We start from the raw sequence: 13,413 nt of genomic DNA, 5'->3' as shown, positions 1-13,413 counted from the left end.
GCTGATCGTGTTTTAGTTTATAAAACATAAGAATCACAAAACTCACAATGCCACGTTTAATGTTTATTTAAAATATTCAGCTGCAGTGCAGTTAAAACATGATAATAGTCCATGTTATAATCACTCTGTAGTATAAAACTCATTTTATTTAAAAACAAAGGAAGGAACGAGAGGTTTGGAGACAGAAAGAGAGAAGTGATGAACATCAGAAGGAAGGAGTGGTCCTCACGCCGTCTCGATCTCACGCAGGACGATGGTTTTGGGGTTGATGGCCACGTTCTTGGTGGTGTTGTGTGTCTTGTAGATGCCGATGAGACGGTCGGCCATCTCAAACATGTTGTTCCTCAGCGAGATGATGATGAACTGAGCGTTCTTGGGTTTGCTCCTGCAATAATGTGGGAACGTTCAACAGAAGCATGTTAGAATCAGCACTGCACTGACTGCCGGTATAACCGAACTTCTTAAAATCAGCCATCTGTTACAAGACTCACTTCTCATAATTTTTATATAAATGTGGTGTTTCCAGGATTACACTGAATTCAGTTTCGTCTAGGTTTATGTAGAGACGGACATTTAAATGAAGCTCATTAAAAGGTAACTGATTCTGAACTGAAATCTCCCTTCACGTGGCTGCACAAGACATCGAACGCTGAGGAGTGGGTCTGTGTTCACTGTGAACGGTCATGCAGGGAAGTGTACGTACGTATATGTAGCAGGCCACGATGGAGACGTTCTTGAAGTCGAGGGCGGCGTCGATCTCGTCCATGAAGTAGAGCGGCGTGGGCTTGAAGTGATGCAGCGCAAACACCAGCGCCAGAGAGCTGAGCGTCTTCTCTCCTCCGGACAGGTTATAGATCTTCTTCCAGCTCTTCTTAGGAGGACGCACACTGGGAACACAGGAAACAGAGCTGTCAGATATCACTGGATAAACTGGGACCTGATACTGCTTTGCTGCAGCTTACCAAAGTCATAATTCAATAAAACAAGACTGTTCTGCTTGAACTGCTTTAGAAAGTCTGGTAGCATTTGATCGAGTCATTCAGTTTTCTCTGGGAGTACTGCTCTGCACACACACACACACACACACACCTGAACATGATGCCCTCGGAGAAGGGATCCAGGCTGTCCACCAGCTCCAGCTCGGCGTCTCCTCCTAGCGTGAGCATCTGGTAGTTCTCCTTCAGCTTGTTGGTGATGATGTTGAATCCAGCCATGAACTCGTGCAGCCTCTGCTTGCGCAGGTCCTCGCAGCCTCTCTTGAAGGCGTCTCTCTGTGTGGTGATGTCATCGAGCTCCGCCACCCGCTGCAGATACAGCTCCTCCTGCACACACACACACACAGATACACAGAGTCAGAGTGCTGACGCGGTCATCCATCAGCTGACCACCGCGCGTGGATCTCTGGTACCTTCTTCTTGAACTCTGCGATGGCTCCCAGGTTGGGCTTCATGTTGGAGCAGCGGTCCTCCAGCAGAGCGATCTCGTTCTTGATGAGGTCTGGGTTGCCGATGTCCTCCAGCTGCTCTGGGTTCAGTGCAGGCAGCTCTTCTTCTGGAGCTCCATCGATGGGGTGCAGAGACAGCCTGCTGGCCTAACACACACACCACTGTGAGCGCAGAGAAAGGGCCCGGAGCAGAACAAATACAACTAAACACATCCGATAGGCGAGAAATCAAACATCTGTTAAAGCTCTCACGTAATTAGTCTTTAGGACTGAAGGAGTACACTTAATGACTGGGCTACATGATTACACATTATAGCACACAATATATCATTAACTGTAATTACTGCACCAGCGAAATCTCTGTGAGTATACAGTCTGTGTCCAGATGTGACGTGTGTCAGTACCTCTTTCTCCCAGTGTTTGATCTTGTTGTGGCACTCAGCGATGGCCGTGTCGATGTGCTCCACCTTCAGCCGCACGCTCAGAGACTCCTTCTGCAGCGCGTGCTCCTGCTCCTGTAGGGCCTTGATCTCCTGCAGCACTCCTCGATGCTGCTCCTGAACCTCCGGCAGAGCTTCCTACACACACACACACACACACACCCAGAGATCAGCGCCGAGCGTCTGACGTGTTCAGCGTCTGAGAGAGAGGATGAGACGGAAGCACCTCGGCCTGCTGGTACGTCTGCATGATCTCTCCCGCCTCCTCCTCCAGCTTCTTCAGCTGCTCCGTCAGCTCCTCCGTCAGCTTCTCATTCTCTCCCATCTCCTTCTCCAGCTGAGACACGCTGTCCTCGGACTTCTTCAGATTACTAACACATCAGAGGACAACATTCACGTCAGAGACGAACCCACTGGCCCTCTACAGAGCTCAGCTCCTGACATATCCCCTGGGGTGGACAGATCCACAGTAAACTGTGCTCATGAAGTGCTTTAAAGCACAACCTACTGGAGCGGACTCAAATTCATGTCTTTAATCAGATGTTTTACTGTACAGAAACGGTTTGAGGTGAAACATATCATTTCTGCCACAATACTCTGAAGATGATCTGAGCCAATATCAGACAAACCATCTAGGACGAGTTCGAAAAGTAGATTTGTCACAAAATTCTAAATTGCTAAAAATCTTGACCTGTAGAAAAGACATTTTGGTGTCCATTTGACTTAGTATGAGGAATTATGGTTCAAAAGTTATTAGCGGAAATATGAGTGCAAATTTTGGCACATTGGTGAGAGAGACTCCAAATTTGCTGTGGTTAATATTGAGACTGTCCTCTATCTGTGTGCCACACTTCATAACAAGCGGTTCTATGAGCTGCCATAGACTTCCAGAGCGGAGAAAGAATGAAGAAAACGACTAACGGACACCGTCTCAGTGGTCACTGACCGTCCGTAGCAGTCTTGATGGCCACCTGGGCTTTGGTGATGGCTGAGGAGCACTCGTCCAGCTGTGTGTTGATCTGGTCCAGTTTGTCCTGCTGGGCCTTCAGCTTATGGCTGTTGATGTCCACGATGAGCGTGTGCAGCCTCTTCACCTCTGCCTCCACCTTCCCTGCTTTAGTGGACGCTGCCTCGAAGTCCATGAAACACAAAACACCATTACTACATCAAGAGACGCACAGATCGACCGGCCAACACACGAGACTGAAGAAACGTGCTTTTAGTGTCTTATGTTGAGCAGACCCCCAGTGTTCTTCAGATCGCCTTCTGTTTTCAGAAGAAAAGTCATGCAGGACTGAGAGAGTGATGACAGATGATGAAACAAACACACCTTTCCTGTAGAGCTCCAGGCTCTTCTCCATCTGCTTCTGCTTGGCTTTATCAGGAGCGGCGGAGATGACCTTGGCCTCCAGGTCTTTGATCTGAGTCTTGAGATGGAGCTCCTGCTCCGTCAGGCTCTGTAACACACATCAGGGTCAGCAGGGGGCAGGGCTCGCTAGTTCACGCTCGTGTTCAGCTGCGCCGTCTCACCTGGATGGTGGCGGTGTATTTTCTCCAGCGTATTCTTCATGTCTCTCAGCTCACGTCTGGCTCCGTGCACCTTCTCCTCCAGCTGATGTTTCCTCTGCTGCCAGTCCTGCAGCTGCGTCAGCTCCTTGTTCAGATCACACTCCATCTTATCCAGCTGCACACAAACACACAGCTTTAGCTGGTGATGCACCAGAACCAACATGAAAGACTTCTTTCTGTCAAAAAACTGGAGCTGGAAATGTTTAATTATCAAATTGTAAATAAAATAAATAGATTAAATTGCACGTATGGATTTAAAAGTGCCACAGTACGAGCAGCACAGACCATCTGGAAACACATCCTGCTGTGCTCTGGACCCACATGAGGCTGAGACTGTTATGATTTGTGGACGAGTTATCATCTGCTCTGACCTGCTCCTGAGAGACATCAGCGCAGACCGAGGAGCCCATCCTGCCCTTCATCACTCGTCCTCCTCCTCCGGTCATAGTGCCTGAGGGTCATCCACACAAACACAGATGACACAGTCACAATACTGCCATTCCTATAGAGTGGAGTGTCGAATCACGACACTGGTGTTTCTGAACATGAAACTGCAAACAGAAATAACTGAGTCTGCATATAGTGCGTGTGTCATCTCCAGAGCGGCTCTGAGTCACGTTTAGACATCCTTCTGCAGACACAGAAACTCTTCACTACAACCTTAAAAATAAGTCTGCTTTAACTAGAAGTTATAACAGAAATATTACTAATTTACAGCTAAATGTACGTCAGTGTTCTTGATAATAATAAAACATTTTCATTTGACTGCATTTTAAAAGAATACATTACATATTTTTTGTCTTCGTTTGATAATCTATGTTTCTGAACATGAATTTATATTAATAATATAATATTCATTTATATTAAATGAAATCCAGAAAAATTTGAAAAAATGCTGAAAAAATAAAACCATTTCATAAGTCCCCATTATTGTAGAAATTAATAAATTATTCAATATTTAATGTTTTATGAATTAATTTGATTAAACATGGTTTTTGATTATTATTATATAATCGAACCATTAAAACAATCCAGAAAAAATAGAAACAGGATTTGGTAAAAAAATAAAACATTTAATAAAGGCCCTAAAACTGTAATTTGTGTTAAACTTTTAATAAATTGTTGCTAAATTTTTGTAAGATTCATGAATTTATTAGACTTTTTGATTACTAATATTTATTCTTTACCATTAAATATAATCCAAAAAAATAAAACCTGAATTTAGCAAAAAAAAAAAAAAAAAAAAAAGTTGCTACATTTTTATTGAAGAGTTGAATTAGATGTTTTTTTGATTACTAACAGGGGAGCTCTGAGTGATAGAGAGAGTGAATCACCGCGCTCTCATCAGCACATCCAGTCTGCACTACAGCCAGCAGCACCGCGGACAGCAATCATCACGTGCACAATAGAGGACGTGTTACATCTGAACTCTGTGTCAGTACCTCACAGACCGGACGAGACAGTTTACTGTCGGGGAGTTCTCCTATAGTGTCGTGTAGCATCACTGATTATAATGACTTCTATAGTATTCTGTCACGCCGTGCCGGTAGAGAGGGTGTATTTAACTTTCTTATTTAGGCTACTTTCTTGTTTAACTGTATTATTTATTTTATTTTAGAGTTTTGCAGGCTGTGTATTCACTAACAGAAGTGCTGGAATAAACACGAGCTGACGAGTTAAATCAGGTGCGTTAGATGAGGAGACAGTGCTGGGCTGCTCCAGGACAGGATTGAAAACCATTTCAGAGACATGTTCTTAAATGTGACTCATATAAAATATATTACATGCATACACAGATTTAAGTCAGCTTTAATCGCCTTTTTGGTAACTTCATGACTTAACTGACCATGACATTGAATGCATGTAGTTTATTTTGCGCATTGAAATGAAAGAATACAGCATGCACTTTGTGCTGCGCGCACAGTAGCCTAGCGTTTTCTGCACTCTCGTTTGACTCGCGCCTGGCACTTAGCTGAAGAGGAGCACGCGTCTGAAACGTCTCCCATTCTCAGTCATACTGCTGAATAAATGCACTTCATGTCAAGAGAAAAAGTGACAGAAGCAGCAGTTGTGCAGGCGATTAATTTTTACCGGCAGTAGTTAGTCCCATTACCACTGCGGTGGTACAAATCTGCCACCATCTCAGCCCTATTTTAATGGTCAAACACACACAAATGTGTCTCGATGAGTATGCATGTACACAGGCGGTTTTGTCTGAAGTGAACTTAGACAGCTGAAAATGTTGTGTAACAGTATATTGTATATCCGGTCCTTGCAGAAACAAGACTTATAAATTCTGCTGCCGCCTCTGATTTTTTTCTTTGTCATGACACTCACTGATCTCATTAATGACTATCTTTTGTAACCTTAGTTTTGTAAGGATTAATATGTATTAAACTTACTCAGGGAATACTGTCCAGTATTGTTTTATGTTTGATTCCTTATTTTGTATCTTTATTCTATTTTATTTATTTGTACTACTGCTTATAAATTGTTTAGTTGTTCTTATTTTATTACTGTTTACTTGTCTTTTTTTGTGAATTCAATAGTGTTTTAACTCAGGCTTGTGCTGTGTGCAACACTTTCTACACCTCACAGTAAGAACAAAAATGCACTGCGTGATCAAATATTTAGGTGCTTCAAAAAGGCTGGTATCGGCACAGACACTGCTTCCTGTGATCGGCTCCAAAAATCCTGATCGGAGCACCATTAATTACTAATATTTAATCATTAAAACGTAACCCAGAAAAACCGAAGCTGAAGGGAGTAAAAGGGAATGGTTTCCTAGGGCTGTAGAGACGTGAGTGACGCACCGGCCTGCTCGATGACCTGCCCCTGCAGCGTGACCACCCTCCAGCGCTTGTCCTTCTGGAACGCCACCCGCGTGGCCTGCTCCAGGTCTCTGGCCACCAGCGTGTCCCTGAGAGCGAAGTAGAACGCCGGCCGCACGCTCTCGTCCTTCACACGCACCATGTCAAACAGACGAGGGGTGCTCTCCGGAGTGGAGATGGAGCCCATGCTCTGCTGCCACACCTTCATCTGAACAGCAGCGGCACACACCGTCAGCACTGGACACACGGCACGAGCATAACGTCTCATCACCAGCTCATCACTCACCTTGTCCAGACCGATGAATGTGGCCACACCGATGTTCTGGGTCTTCAGGAACGTGACGCACCTCTGCGCCGTGTCAATGGTGTCCACTAAGATATTATCCAGCGAGCCGCAGCTGGAGGAGATGGCGATGTCGTATTTCTCATCAACAGCTCCCAGGTCTCCCTGTTGAGAGAACGACAGGATCGTGAACGTGTTTAACAGCACAGAAAGACTCTCTAGCCGAGCTGAACGTGAGGGACGCACCAGCCGTCCCAGGATGCCCGGGATCTTCCCCGAGCGCTTCTGCTGCATGAGGGCGTCCAGCACTTTGTTGCGGCTGCGGTTGGTGGACAGAGAGCTCTTGGCCTCAGCCACCTTCTGTCTCATGTCTCCCACCTGCATCCGCTTCTGCTGGTCCTGCTCCGAGATCTGCTCCAGCTCCTGCTCGTCCTGCACCACACACACACGGTTTCAATCAAAGACACACACATCTACTGGATACAGACAGCAGAAGATTACTGTCACGCATTCATCTGATGATCTTCTGTTAGAAGTCACCTTCTTGAGCTGCTCCTCACTCGGGGGTATCCTGGCGTTGAGGTCTTTGATGGCGGCTCTCCTCTCTCTCAGCGTGTCCACAGTCTCCTGCAGAGCGTCTTTGGCCTGGTTGAGCTGGCTCACAGCCGTGTTGTGCTGACTCAGGTAGATATCCAGCTCGGACTGAGCCACGTCCATTCGTGAGCGCGTCTGGTTCACCGTCTTACTCAGCTCCAGCAGCTCCTGCTCTCTCTTCTGCAGGAACACCACGAGCAAACACTCAGCAGCAGCTACACCTCACAGAAAAAACTGCACTGTTCAGAGAATCAGTGTAGAAGCCCAGTGCTTCCCATACACTCATCTATTTGTGGCTGACCACTAAAATAATCACGGATAGTGCACGTTTCAAATCAAAACGCGGCGCAGATGTTTTTAGACCGAATGTAGCTTTGAAGTGAACCAAGTGTCTCCGGAAAAGCTTTGATGTCATTTCATTTAATATTCAGCTAGTTGGATAAAATTTTGATTTGAATTAAAATTAAAAATGTTCAATTTTTCAAGGGGGTTTTTTTTGCAGCCCCCCCCCCCCCCCCCCCCCCAACAAAAAATGCATCTTTAAAAAATTTATCTTATATGAGTCCTCTTGCATCCCCACGGCAGAGCTCAAACCTAACATGCAAAGTGTTAATTTTTATCATCGAGTCTCAGCACAGGAATTCAACCTAAGAGTATGATAGTTTTCAGCTGGGAAATCATCCACAAACATGATCCCTTAACTGCTTCAAAACTAGCGTCTTAAATAGAGACATTTAGAATTTTTTACTCCTCACCTCTTTATCTTCCTGCAGGAGCCGCTGGTCTCCTCCTTTCAGGTTGATCTCCATAAAATCAAATTTTCCTGCGCCCAAATGCTTCTGCCTCCTTCCAGCAGCTTTTTCTTCTCCAGCTCCTCCTTCTGAAAATATCAGACGCCGCTGCGCGATGAGAGACATCTTCACCTCGTTTATTCTGCTCGCAGGGCACGCTCCTCTCCATCACCTGCTCCTCCTGCCTTCCTCCCAGCTGCACACTCCTCCTTCTGAACACGCCTCCCGCTAGCGCTCATGAAGTCTCAGCGTCCGCTGCCAGCCACGCCCGCATGCCCTGCATACTGCTCAGACGCGGACGCCTAAACTTTCCTTGCCCTTATGAAGCTGCTTCTGCTGTTTCTGGCCTATGCTCTTGGTGTGTTTGAGTTTCTCGCGCACCTCCACGTCCTGCAGGTCCAGCTGGTGGTACAACTCTACTTCGGCTATCATGAACTTGGTCAGATTGGGTACAGTCCTTTCGAGGAGAAAACAAGCACAACTACCCTCAACTTAAGACAGTGCCAAAAACACGCCCAGGTATGAGCAGCAGACGGACACACTAATACGTAAAGAATCAGGCATATATTCAAGCTTTCAGAAGAGATGACGAAGGTCTCACTTCTCCTACGCCCTTCAGCTGCTCGTTCTTGCTATTCATTCTTCTGTCCAGATGGCTGCTTTCTGTCACTCAGTTCTTTGTGTACTCCTGAATACTGATGTTTCTCAGCTTATACCGGGCCGAAACAAGCTTCTGTAGATCATGTCTGACGAAAAAAACAACACGTCACTCTTATGAGTAGCAGCACAGGTCACTACTGATTCACTGAAAATCTAGGTAAAATTTCTAGAACACATCTGATTGGGCACAACACCAACCCCACTCTCCCCACTGTGTCGCGAAAACTGTAGAATGTCCTGAACTGAAAGCCTGTGTGTCTGATCAAGGTTTTTTGTGAATGTGTCGTACACGTAGAACTGACAGAGCAGGTTCCGCTTCTTAAAGACGTCGTTCTCCAAGGAGGAGGAAAATCCACGGCTTTATTATTCTCTCCCCAGAGCTGATCTTCTCTTTCTTTACACAAGCTTCACTCGATTCCGCTGCACACAAACACACCTGCACATTTACTACACTGACACAGTGCACAGCAAAATCAGCCCGTTGAAATCTCAAATAATGAAACTAACTTAACTGCATGGCCTCTTCATGTGCGTGAATGGTTTAAAACACCTGAATGTTTAAATCAGCAAGACTTAGAAACACTAGGATCCGTTTCACCCCAACAAGCGAGAGGACGAGGTGAATCAAGGAAGGACTCTTACATCACTATTCAAGGTGACCCGACTGGAAAACACACCAGTCCTGGGACGCCGGGCTAGAGATTTATGAGCCCTGCGGTGTGTTACTCCCTTGTTCTTAGAGCAGAAGTAAAGGGTAACTGCACTGTGAGCTCCTGGCCTGTGTGCAGCTGCTGATGGCTGTATAGTTGTACCTTCTCTCCGCGCTGCTCGTTCAGGAGCTCCACCCGCCGGCACAGGACACTGATGGGCTCTTTGAGACGGCAGGAGCCGATGATGTCCTCCAGGTACTCCAGCATGCCTTCATCGTGCTCCGTCTGTCCTTTGGGCTTCATCATGGCAATCTGCTCCACCTCGCCCTGACAATCACACCACAGCACTTACACTTGCTTCTAGGAGATTTGAGTTGCATTACACAACCTGCATAGGACCATGTGATCGTCACAGACTCGCAGACTTAATTAAATAATTAATGTTTGGTGACACTAGTGGAAAATGATGGGAGGGAAGGGAAGGAGGCTGGCTCCTGCCTCACTGAAGCAGCACACACAATATTGGGGCTGGCCTTGACTTTAACACACCAATATTTACGTGCTGCTAGAGTGAGGAAGGTAGAGTGGGCAGATGTTGACCTCTGACCTTTTTGGACAGTCCGTGTTACAAACCGTGTGCAAATATCAGGTTTAGCATTTGAGAGTCCCTTAAAACTCTAGAGCAGCACATGATGGTTTGCACCTTCCCTCGTGTTTGAAAACCATGACGCGCTGCTATATCGGCGGTCTAAGGTGGTTTTCGTAGGCTGGTTTAACCCGTTCACGACTCTCCAGAAAACAGAGAGGCCAACAGCAGTGATGAACGCATGCAGCGCTGCATGATTACCTGCAGGATGAGGAAGCGGTTGTGGTCCAGGTCGATGCCGTGGCTGCGCAGCAGTGTGCCCACATCTTTGAACGTGGCTTTCTTGCCATTGATGTGATAGGAGGAGGAATTATCTTTGGCAGCAGTTCTCGACACGAAGAAAGCGCTGTTGGGAATCACATCGTAGTCGTCTCCTTCCTGAACACACAGAGGACACACTTCAGTAACTCTCTAATAATATAAACATGATACAGCAGACAAAACTTAACTAATAAGAAGCATAATGTATAGGGTCAGCTTTGTTTTTTAGAGCACTCTTCTTCAACAAACTGCTTAAAATATGTACTGTACAAACACACAAATACAGTGAACATGCAAACATTTAGAATTGTTTTTAAATAAAATAAAAGTGGGTTAGCTAAACTATTTTTTTTTTTTTTAGTTTAGCTTCCCCACTTTTATTTTATTTAAAAACAATTCAAAATGTTTGCATGTTCACTGTATTTGTGTTTTTGTACAGTAAAATGTGTAATATGCAAATGTGTAATATTTATACAAAAATAAAAGAAATGTTTGACAATGCTTTAGATGAAGTACAGTGCTGACAGTGTAGATGTAATTCACACTGCTATTTAAAAATAATCATATTTCTGGTGTCTTTAAATTGAAAGCGTGAGTTTACAGTGGAGAGAGCTGAATCTGTAGATGTGTGCTCTTCGTCACTAGGCTGGCTCACCTTGTCGACGATCTTCTGGAAGTGCACCTCCACGGTGCAGCTCTGGACGTCCGGATGAGCGTCAGAACTGTGGATCAGAACAGACAGCTTCTTGGAGCGAATCTTCTGAGCTCTGTATCCAAACACGAACAGCATGGAGTCGATCACGTTGGACTTGCCACTGCCGTTTGGACCGATGATGCAGGAAAAACGCTGATGACAGACAGGTGTAAACACAACGTCTTAGACTAAAAAGAGTATGAACATGACTAAAACTGATAAAAACTAAAATGACAGCTTCACACAAAGACTAGACTAAGACTAAAATTAAAACAGGCCGCAAAAAACAACACTAGTCTCTACTAAAAACAACACACAGCTGATTCAAAGACAGAAACCTGATCTGAAGCAGAAGGGTACCTTGTGGAAGGGGCCCAGAATCTGCTCTCCGGCGTAGGACTTGAAGTTTCTGTTGAGGATGTGTGTGATCATGAGGCGCGGGGCCCCGGGCTCGGAGCTCATGGCGGGGGGCGGCGGAGGAGGGATGCTGGCCAGGATCTCCTCCAGACTGCGGTTATCCAGCTCCTCAGCAGACTCGCCCGGAGACGCATCTACAGAGACAGACACAGTCACGCTCACACACGTCATCTCATCAAACACCAGGAGAAACACCGTCCAGCAGCAGAAAGAGTGTGTGTGTGTGTGTGTGTGTGTGTGTGTGTGTGTGTTTCCATGCAGCGTTCAGTGTCAGGATCTCTGGATTCACTGATGTTTTAAGCTTCATCCTGTATGATCAGCCTCACTGCTATCATTAAAAGCTTTAGGCAATCACTCCATTACATTACTTTCCAAAAGATCTGACATTACGGAAATATAACGAACTGAAATAAATGCGCTTGTTTCTGTTTCGCTTTGATTTTGTTTTTATATGGAGTCTTGTATTAATTTAATTAAGTGATGTAATGCATGTGGTTGATGGTGGGGATCATAAAGGAATTATATTAACTGAAATATGTATTTTAATATGCTATATTTGTTGTCAGACATAAAATTTACCCTGAGTTTTATATTATAAAAAAAATAAGCAATTTTAAAAAATCCTTTGGCAGAAAACAACCCAATGAAATGTACTTCTCATGCATATATGAAGAACACTTCAGGTTATATGAAACTTTCTGGACATATAAATGTTTGTATAAATCGTGTAGTGTGTCAGTCAGATATGAAGAACTGGTGCTGCTGAATCCTGTTAGAGATGAAAACGAGCCCTTGATTTACTCACAATCAACTCATCCTAGCTGTGTATGACTTTCTTCTTTCAGAACAATACAATCGTACTTATATCACCGTTTATTAATTTATAAATATGGGTATTTTTTCTTACAGAAACGCATCGATTCACTTCAGGAGACCGTGTGGAGCACTTCTGATGTGCTTCTATTGGACTTCAAAACCTCAACACCCGTTCACTGCCATTATAAAGCTCGGAAGAGCCAGGACATTATTTAATATAACCCTGACTGTATTCGTCCGAAAGAAGAAAGTGCTAGCTAGGAGGACTCGAGTCACTTCAGAACGAACGGTGTCGGGCCGCTCTTACCGTGCTGGCGGGGCGGGGAGCTGCTGTCCGCGGGGGCGCGCCGCTCATCCTCGGACTCATCCCGCGCCTCCGCGCCTCTCTTAGCGGCCGTCGAGCTCTTGGCTGTTTTCGCGGGCATGATTCACGGCACCTGAAAGCACATCAGCCCGAATCAAACACCCGTCCACACTCCGCAAACTCTCTTTACTCTCGGAGAAAACCCTAACGCGTGTGTGTGAGTGTGTGTGTGTGTCGTCGCTGACAGCTCCAGCGCCTCATGAAGAGCTCAAACACCGAGAGAAACACTCTTCGGCCCGCTGGGTTTGTGCGGACAGTCTTCAAAGAGTTAACAGCTAGAAACAGAACCAAACTAAAAACTACAGCAGCTAACGTTACTCACGACAACCGAGCTCAGCTCGTCTGAAACAGTTCAGTAAAACTTTAAAGCAGAGAGCGAGTTATGAGTAATTATTAAAAACAAATATGCTGGAAACGCATCAGCCGTCAGTTTGATAAGACCGGGTTATTCCGTCTCTTCATTAACACACACTGACGCTTCTCGAGCCGCATATACATGTCGTCCTTTACCTTCGACTCTGCTGATGTGCGTCGATATTCCTCCGATGTGTGCGCGTTCAGAGAGTAAACGGAGGATAAACTCGGTAGCTCTGCGCCGCTTCGCTTCCCCGCACTGAGCGCGCACTCGTAAATGGCGCGTAAACCGAGCGAACAAACCCGAGTCCGTTGTGGGCCGCGCGGTGCTTGATGGGAGCGCGCGTCACGTGACCGGACAGCTCCCAAATCGCATACTTGTTCACTGCGCGAGTAGTGTGTTCAGAGTGCGTAAGTACATAGTGTACAGCGCATCATTTGAGACGCAGCTGTAGTTTGTTTTTTTAGTGACAAGATACAGACTGGTCAATTTAAAAGCAATATATTTATAAAAAAATCATTAATTAAAAAACAGTATAATTTAAGTAGCTAAAGGAAACCGAGTTAAGCTGTTAACAAAGTAAAAATAAATAAATAAA

General features: G+C 45.4%; 1 pseudogene; it reads right to left on the bottom strand.

Moving 5' to 3' along the window:
* Positions 1–50: 50 nt before the first annotated feature.
* On the bottom strand, positions 51–13,146 carry LOC122146546 (annotated as a pseudogene).
* Positions 13,147–13,413: the final 267 nt, after the last annotated feature.

Source organism: Cyprinus carpio, chromosome A11 (genome assembly GCF_018340385.1).
Source record: "Cyprinus carpio isolate SPL01 chromosome A11, ASM1834038v1, whole genome shotgun sequence".
Classification (NCBI taxonomy): Eukaryota; Metazoa; Chordata; class Actinopteri; order Cypriniformes; family Cyprinidae; genus Cyprinus; species Cyprinus carpio.
The sequence above is the reverse complement of the archived record's forward strand: the minus strand, read 5'-3'. Positions and strand labels throughout refer to the sequence as shown.